General features: G+C 45.2%; 2 pseudogenes across 2 annotated transcripts; both read right to left on the bottom strand.

Moving 5' to 3' along the window:
* Nucleotides 1–3,137: 3,137 nt before the first annotated feature.
* Nucleotides 3,138–4,280, bottom strand: LOC116565372 (annotated as a pseudogene). Its single transcript, XR_004275409.1, has one exon. The product of XR_004275409.1 is annotated as a U3 small nucleolar ribonucleoprotein protein IMP3-like (transcript).
* Nucleotides 4,268–4,741, bottom strand: LOC116565494 (annotated as a pseudogene). The gene has a single exon (XR_004275467.1). The product of XR_004275467.1 is annotated as a 60S acidic ribosomal protein P1 pseudogene (transcript).
* Between the last annotated feature and the right edge of the window lie 3,663 nt (nucleotides 4,742–8,404).

The raw sequence follows: 8,404 nt of genomic DNA, 5'->3' as shown, positions 1-8,404 counted from the left end.
GGTATAGTTATCTAATTCAAATATTGATATAATTTTTTGTCTTATCTACAATCCATATTTCAATTTTGTAAATTGTCCCAGTAATGTCCTTTATTGCAATTCTAAAAATAACGTTTAAGGCCAAGCACAGTGGCTCATGCTTTTATCCCAGAATTTAGGGAGGCCAAGTCAAGAGGATGGCTTGAGGCCAGAGTTCGAGAACATCCTAGGCAGCATAGCGAGACCCTGTTTCTACAAAAATAAATAAATAAATAAAGCGTAAGGGGAAGACATTCTGTGATACAGAATGAGGTGTTGCCTGATGAAAGATTAAAAAAAAAAATCAAAGATTCGGTCTAGGATTATGTGTTGTACTGAATGCCACATCTTTTCACTCCTCCTTAATTTGCAACAGACTCTCAGTCTTTCCTTTTTTGTTTGTTTTTCACGACACTGACATTTTGCGCTATTTTATTTTGTTTTGAGACAGAGTTTTGCTCTTGTTGCCCAGGCTGGAGTGCAACGGCACAATCTTGGCTCACCGCAACTTCTACCTTGTGGGTTCAAGAGATTCTCCTGCCTCAACCTCCTGAGTAGCTCAGATTACAGGCACATGCCACCACGCCAGGCTAATTTTTGCACTTTTTTTTTTTTCCAGACAGAGTCTCGCTCTGTCACCCAGGCTGGAGTGCAGTGGCACGATCTTGGCTCACTGCAACCTTCGCCTCCTGGGTTCAAGCGATTCAGCCTCCCAAGTAGCTGGTATTATAGGCACATGCCACCATGCCTGGCTAATTTTCATATTTTTAGTAGAGACAAGGTTTTACCTTGTTGGTCAGGTTGGTCTCGAACTCCTGACTTTGTGATCCACCCGCCTCGGCCTCTCAAAGTGCTGGGATTACAAGCATGAGACATTGCACCCGGCTTAATTTTTGTATTTTTAGTAGAGGTGGGGTTTCACTATGTTGGCCAGGCAGGTCTTGAACTCATGACCTCAGGTGATCTGCCCACCTTGGCCTCCCAAAGTATTGGGATTAGAGTCGTGAACCACGTCGCCTTGCCTGACATTGACGTTTTTGAAGAACATAGTTTAGTTATTAAAATAACTTTCTTTCCTTCTTTTTCTTTTCTTTCCCTCCCTCCCTTCCTTTCTTTCTCTTTCTTTTTTTTTGGGTGGGGGGACAGAGTCTTGCTCTGTCCCCTAGGCTGGAGTGCAGTGGTGCAATCTCGGCTCACTGCAACCTCTGCCTCCCAGGTTCAAACTATTCTCCTGTCTCAGCCTCCTGGGTAGCTGGAACTACAGGTGCCTGCCACCACGCCCAGCTAATATTTTGTATTTTTAGTAGAGATGGGGTTTTACTGTTAGCCAGGATGGTCTCAATCTCTTGACCTCATGATCCACCCACCTCAGCCTCCCAAAATGCTGGGATTACAGGCATGAGCCAGCAAGCCCTGCCTAGAATGACTTTCAATTTGGAGTTGTCTGATGTTTCTTCACAATTAGATTGATCTTTCTGAAAAGGTTTTATTGTGTACAGAGAGGGGAGGGGGCTGCAGTGAAGAAATTGCCAAGATGGGATAGTGCAAAGTCCCGGCTGTTGCTCTCCAGGGCTGCTGTGGAAGAAGGGCCCCAGCCACATGGAACTCTCGGATTCACAACTAGATCTGAACAATGCATTTTTTTTTGTCTGAGATGGAGTCTCACTCTGTTGCCTAGGCTGGAGTGCAGTGGCGTGATCTCACTCCAACTTCTGCCTCCTGGGTTCAAGCAATTCTCTGCCTCAGACTCCTGGGAAGCTGGGATTATAGGAGCCTGCGACCAAGCCCTTCTAATTTTTTTTTTTTTTTTTTTTTTTTTTATTTAGTAGAGATGGGGTTTCACCATGTTGGCCAGGCTGATCTTGAACTCCTGACCTCTTGATCCACCGCCTTGGCCTCCCAAAGTTCTGAGATAATAGGCGTGAGCCTGTGCCAGGCCAAACAATGCATTTTTATCTGGAATATTATGCAAGCGATGTACTAATAATAGTAACCATGGTTCCATAGCTGTACTATGACTATATGGATGAAACAATGAAGCCAAAGTGCTTCATCTTTTAGTCTCCCACATCTCAGCTTATCTCAGTTGAACTGTTATTATTTCAGCTCAAGTTCTATCTATTCCCCAGCTCCAAGCAGCCAACACAGACTTCTCCTTTTCTGAAGTACTCAATCACTTGTCTAATTCACACATTTAGCTACTGCATAATATGTCTCTGTGCATTGCTCATTATCATTGCATAAGTAGACATCTCACTTTCCTGTCCTTGAAGGCAGAAGCTCTGTTTATTTTATTCTTCTGAATACTCCATAGTTCCCACTCAGTGTAAATTTTCAGTAACTACAAGCTGTTGCTTAAGAGATCTTAATGGCTAGGCGTGGTGGCTCACACCTGTAATCCCAGCACTTTGGGAGGCTGAGGCAGGCAGATCATGAGGTCAGGAGTTCGAGACCAGCGTGACCAACATGGTGAAGCCCTGTAGCTACTAAAAATACAAAAAATTAGCCAAGTGTGGAGGCACATGCCTGTAATTTTAGCTACTCAGGAGGCTGAGGCCGGAGAATCACTTGAACCCAGGAGGCGGAGGCTGCAGTGAGCTGAGATCATGCCACTACACTCCAGCCTGGGCGACAGAGACTTCTCAAAAAAAAAAAAAAAAAAAAAAAAAGAGATCTTAATGATTTGGGTTTTCTGATACTGCTGATTAGTGTAGAATTGTGGTTGAAACAGCAGGATCACCTATGCACATCCATAGTGAGTCTGTCCCTGGCTCACACAAGATTTTTAACCTGGCAGGGCATGGTGGCTCACGCCTATAATCCCAGCACTTTGGGAGGCTGAGGTGGGCACATCACGAAGTTGGGAGTTAGAGACCAGCCTGGCCAATGTGGTGAAACCCCGTATCTACTAAAAATACAAAAATTAGTTAAGCGTCGTGGCGTGTGCTTGTAGTCCCAGCTACTTGGGAGGCTGAGGCAGAAGAATCCCTTGAACCCGGGGGTGGAGGTTGCAGTGAGCCAAGATCGCACCACTGCACTGCACTCCAGCCTGGGTGACAGAGCCTGTCTCAAAAAAAAGAAAAAAGATTTTTTTTGAGACGGAGATTCACTCATGTTTTTTTTTTTTTTTTTTTTTGCACTTACAAAGCAGCTGAGTCATTTAATGGCATTAGGAAAGCATTTCTTTAAACAAGGGAGGCGATCCTGAACACACTAGTCTCACTGAGTTTATAAAAACTTGAGCTCACCAAACTCCGCATCATCTCTACACAGCTTAACCCCATGGACAGGAGCAAGAATTCGAGTTAAATGAATGGAACCAGTCCAGCTACAAGACGATAAAGGGAAACAGAGTGTGGGGATTTGCAGTTTTTGCTTTTACATTACAAAGTTTCCAACGCAAGAAGCCAACAATACCCCAGAGCAGCACCAAGTTACTTCCGACTGTTTCCCAAGGCACAAAAATCAGTAGTCCAAGTTCTAAGAACATTTCCTGGAAAATAAGAACGTACCTCCTGTGGCTCTGTGCACGGCCTGCCCTTGATGTATCAAGTTCTTAAGTACCTACAGCCGTTTGACACTCTTCGGGAGAGCACCCTCAGAGAATCTTCAGCATCAGGTCTCAGTTTTCCCATCTGTAAGAGACAGCCGTGGAGAGTGGGAGAGCCGCTAGGCTTCCAGATCGAAGTCATCGTGCTCCTCGTTGTACTTCAGCACGTGTCGCTTGATCTTGGACGAGTCGACCCAAGTGACAAAGTCCTCCATGCTGCGCGTGACAAGGAAGGCAGGGTCGGTAACCACGTCAGGGCCCACGCGTATGTGGCCTTGCTCCACAAAGGCCACGGCAGCCTGAAGGTGCTGCGCCATGCGCAGCTTGAGGAGCAAGGTGGGAAGGCGGCGGCGGCAGAAGGAGGAGGCCCTGATGAAGTCGCAGGGCTCCAGTGAACCGCGCGTGGGCACCAGGCCGAGAGCACACAGCTTGTCCGGCAGCGCGGCGGAAGTGCGCATGCGGAACGGGTCACGCTCCGCAGGTCGCGCAGGCGCCGCGCCAGGTCACGCACGGCACGGTTCAGCTGGTTGCAGCGCGTGTAGTCCTCCCGCCGCTGCTGCCGGTAACGCCGCAACACGCGCAGCTCGTGCAGGTTGCTATCGGTGACCTCCCAGTTCAGGAAGTCCACCTGCTTCAGCAGCTTCTGCACGTGGAACTTAAGCTTCCGCACCGTGATGGTGGAAGCCTCAGCGGCAGGGCTAAAGTTCAGCTTTTTATTGAACACATTGTAGAAGAGGTTTAGTCAGAAAGACCAAAGCCCATGTCATCATCAGACTCCTCGGATTCTTCTTTCTTAGCTTCCACTTTCTTCTCCTTAGCTGGAGCAGCGGCAGTGGAGGGGCAGGACCTCCTGCTGGTGCAGCACCATCTGCTGGAGCAGGCCCACCAGCCCCTACATTGCAGATGAGGCTCCCGATGTTGACGATGTTGACGTTGGCCGGGGCCTTATGCAAACAAGTCAGGCCAAAAAGGTTCAACATTTACACCGGCTGCTTTAATGAGGACATTGATCTTATCCTCCGCGACAGTCACCTCATCGTCGTGCAGAATGAGGGCTGAGTAGATGCAGGCGAGCTCGGAGACGGAGGCCACGGTGCGGGTGAGTGTGGGGCTGGCGCTGCCGGACGCGGTGCTAGTCGCCGGATGAAGTGAGGGCCTCACCCCAACGAAGCCTTAGCTTCCTCCGAAGGACCGAGCACCTTGGCGGTAGCTGAGGAAAAACAAAACAAACAAACAAACAAAATATATTTTTAACCTCTGTTTTTGGAGATGGAGTCTTGCTCTTTTGCCCAGGATGGAGTGCAGTGGCACAGTCTCAGCTCGCTGCAACCTCTGCTTCCCAGATTCAAGCAATTCTACTGCCTCAGCCTCCCGAGTAGCTGGGATTATAGGCCCATGCTACCATGCCCAGCTAATTTTTTTGTATGTTAGTAGAGACGGGGTTTCACCGTGTTGCCCAGGCTGGCCTCAAACTCCTGAGCTCAGGCAATCCACCTGCCTCTTGGCCTCCTGAAGTGCTGGGATTACAGGTGTGAGCCACCATGCCCGGATAATCTCTGTTTTTAAGAAAATTCTAATGAATCCATATACAGCCATGTATTGCTTAATGACAGGGATATATTCTAAGAAATGCATCGGTAGGTGACTTTTGCCGTAGGAACGTCGTAAAGTACTTATATAAACCTGGTTGATACAGCCTACTACACACCTAGGCTGTGTGGCATAGCCTGTTTACAAACCTGTACAGCATGATACTGTACTGAATACTGTAAGCGATTGTAACGCCATGGTATTTGTGTATCTAAACACATGTAAACTCAGAAAAGATACAGTAAAAGTGTGGCATACAAGTTAAAAAATGGCATGCCTGTATAGGGCACTTATCATGCCTGAAATTTGCAGGACTGGAAGTTGTTCTGGGTGACTCAGTGAATGAGTGGTGATTGAATGCAAAGGCCTAGCATATTACTGAACATTACTGTAGACTTTATAAACACTACACTTAAACTTCACTAAATTTATAAACTTTTTTTCTTTAATAACAAGTCAACCTTAGCTTACTGTAACTTTTTTTTTCTTTATGTGTATTTTTTGAGACAGTCTCACTCTGTTGCCAGGCTGGAATGCAGAGGCATGATCTCGGCTCACTGAATGAGACCTCTGCCTCCTGGATCAAAGTGGTTCTCACGCTTCAGTCTCCCAAGTGGTTGGGATTACTGTAACTTTTTTACTTTATACACTTTAAAATTTTTGTTTGTTTGTTTGTTTTTGAGACGGAGTTTTGCTCGTTACCCAGGCTGGAGTGCAATGGCGCGATCTCTGCTCACCACAACCTCTGCCTCCTGGGTTCAAGCAATTCTCCTGCCTCAGCCTCCCGAGGAGCTGGGACTACAAGCGCATGCCACCACGCCCAGCTAATTTTTACATTTTTAGTAGAGACGTGGTTTCACCATGTTGACCAGGAGGGTGTCGATCGCTTGACCTCGTGATCCACCGGCCTTGGCCTCCCAAAGTGCTGGGATTATAGGCGTGAGCCACCGCGCCTGCCCACTTTTAAATTTTTAAAAAAATTTTGACTCTTGTAATAACACTTAGTTTAAAACACACATTGTACATCTGTACAAAACTGTCTTGCTTTATATTTTTTGATATGCTTTTTCTATTTAAAAAAATTTTTATTTTTAACTTTTTAAATTTTTGTGTTAAAAACTAAGACACAAACACATACATTAGCCGAGGCCTACACAGGGACAGGAGCATCAACATCACTGTCTTGCATCTCCATATCTTGTCCCATTGGAAGGTCTTCAGAGGCAATAATATGCATGAATCTGTCATTTCCTATAATAAAAATGCCTTCTGGAATATAGCCTGAACTTGCCTTAGGCTGTTTTACAGTTAGCACTTGTTTTTTTTTTAAAATAGTAAGAGTACACTCTAAAATAATAAGTATAGTATAGTAAATACATAAACCAGGAATGTGGTCATTTATTATTATCAAGCAGTAGGTATTGTGCATAATTGTATGTGCTATATTTTTATATGACTAGCAGTGCAGTAGGTTTGTTTATACCAGAGTCACCAGAAACACATGCAGTACAACATTATGATGGCTACAATGTTATAGGCTATAGGAATTGTTCAGCTCCTTTATAATCTTATTTATTTATTTATTTTTGAGATGGAGTCTTACTCTTCACCCAGGCTGCTGGAGTACAATGGCGCGATCTCTGCTCACTGCAACCTCCGCTTCCCAGGTTCAAGTGATTCTTCTGCCTCAGTATTTGGAGTAGCTGAGATTATAGGCCTGCACCACAGGCGTGGGCCTGGCTAATTTTGTATTTTTAGTAGAGATGGGGTTTCACTGTGTTGCAGAACACTTAAGATCTACTCTTTTAGCAAATTTCGAGTACACTACCACAGTATTGTCAACTTTAGTCACCATCTTGTACATTATATCCCCAGAATTTATTCATCTTATAACAGAACGTTTGTATCCTTTGACCCTCCATTTCAGACACCCCTCAACCCTGGCAATCCCAGTGTCCCAGTGTACCTCCTGCTTCTGTGAGTTTGACTTTTTTAGATTTCCACATGTAAATGAGATCATACAGTGTTTGTTTTCTGTATCTGTCTGATATTTAAACTGTATTGCAGGGCCGGGCGCAGTGGTTCATGCATGTTAATTCCAGCACATTGGAAGGCTGAAGCAGGCAGATCACCTGAGGTCAGGGGTTCGAGACCAGTCTGGGCAACATGGTGAAACCCCGCCTCTACTAAAAATGCAAAAATTTGCTGGGCATGGCAGCACCTGCGTGCAATCCCAGCTATTTGGGAGGCTGAGCATGAGAATCACTTGAACTTGGGAGACGGAGGTTGCAGTGAGCTGACATCATACCATTACACTCTAGCCTGGGCAACAGAGTGAGATTCTGTCTCAAAATAAACAAACAAACAAACAAACTATATTACAGTTTTGTAATACAGCTTAAAATGATAAAGTATGATATATATTTTTTTTCTTTTTCTTTTTTTTTTTTTTTAGGCAGAGTTTTGCTTAGTCACCCAGGGTGGGGAGCAGTGGCACAATCTCATCTCACTGCAGTCTCCGCCTCCCAGACTCAAGCCATTCTCCTGCCTCAGCCTCCCAAGCAGCTGGGATTACAGGTGCCTGCTACCATGCCCGGCTAATTTTTGTATTTTTAGTAGAGGCAGGGTTTCACCCTGTTGGTCAGGCTAGTCCCTGACCTCAGGTGATCCACCTGTCTCAGCCTCCCAAAGTGCTGGGATTACAGGTGTGAACCACCACCCCCAGTGGAAGTGTGATATTTCTGGCTTTGATCATTTTGCCCATGATTGCCTTGACTGTTCAGGTTTTTTTAATTTTTAATACGAATTTTAGGATGAAAAAAATTCTATAAAAATGACATTGAAATTTTGATAGGGATTTCATTGAATCTGTAGATTGCTTTGGATAGTATGAACATTTTTACAATATTGATTCTTCTAATCCATGAACATAGAATATATTTTCTTTTATTTGTGTCTTCTTCAAGTTTTTTCATTAATGTCTTACAGTTTTTCTTTTATTTTTAAGACGGAATTTCACTCTTGTCATCCAGGCTGGAGTGCAGTGGTGTGATCTCAGCTCACTGCAACTTCCACCTCCTGGGTTGAAGCAATTCTCCTGCCTCAGCCTCCCAAGTAGCCGGGACTACAGGCATGTGCCACCATGCCTGGGTAATTTTTTTGTATTGTTAGTAGAGATGGGGTTTCACCATATTAGCCAGGCTGACCTCGAACTCCTGACCTCAGGCAATCCACTCACCTCAGCCT

Source organism: Sapajus apella, unplaced genomic scaffold (assembly GCF_009761245.1).
Source record: "Sapajus apella isolate SASKATOON/1434 unplaced genomic scaffold, GSC_monkey_1.0 scaffold40, whole genome shotgun sequence".
Lineage (NCBI taxonomy): Eukaryota > Metazoa > Chordata > Mammalia > Primates > Cebidae > Sapajus > Sapajus apella.
Note: the sequence above shows the minus strand (reverse complement) of the source record. Positions and strands in the feature narration are given on the sequence as shown.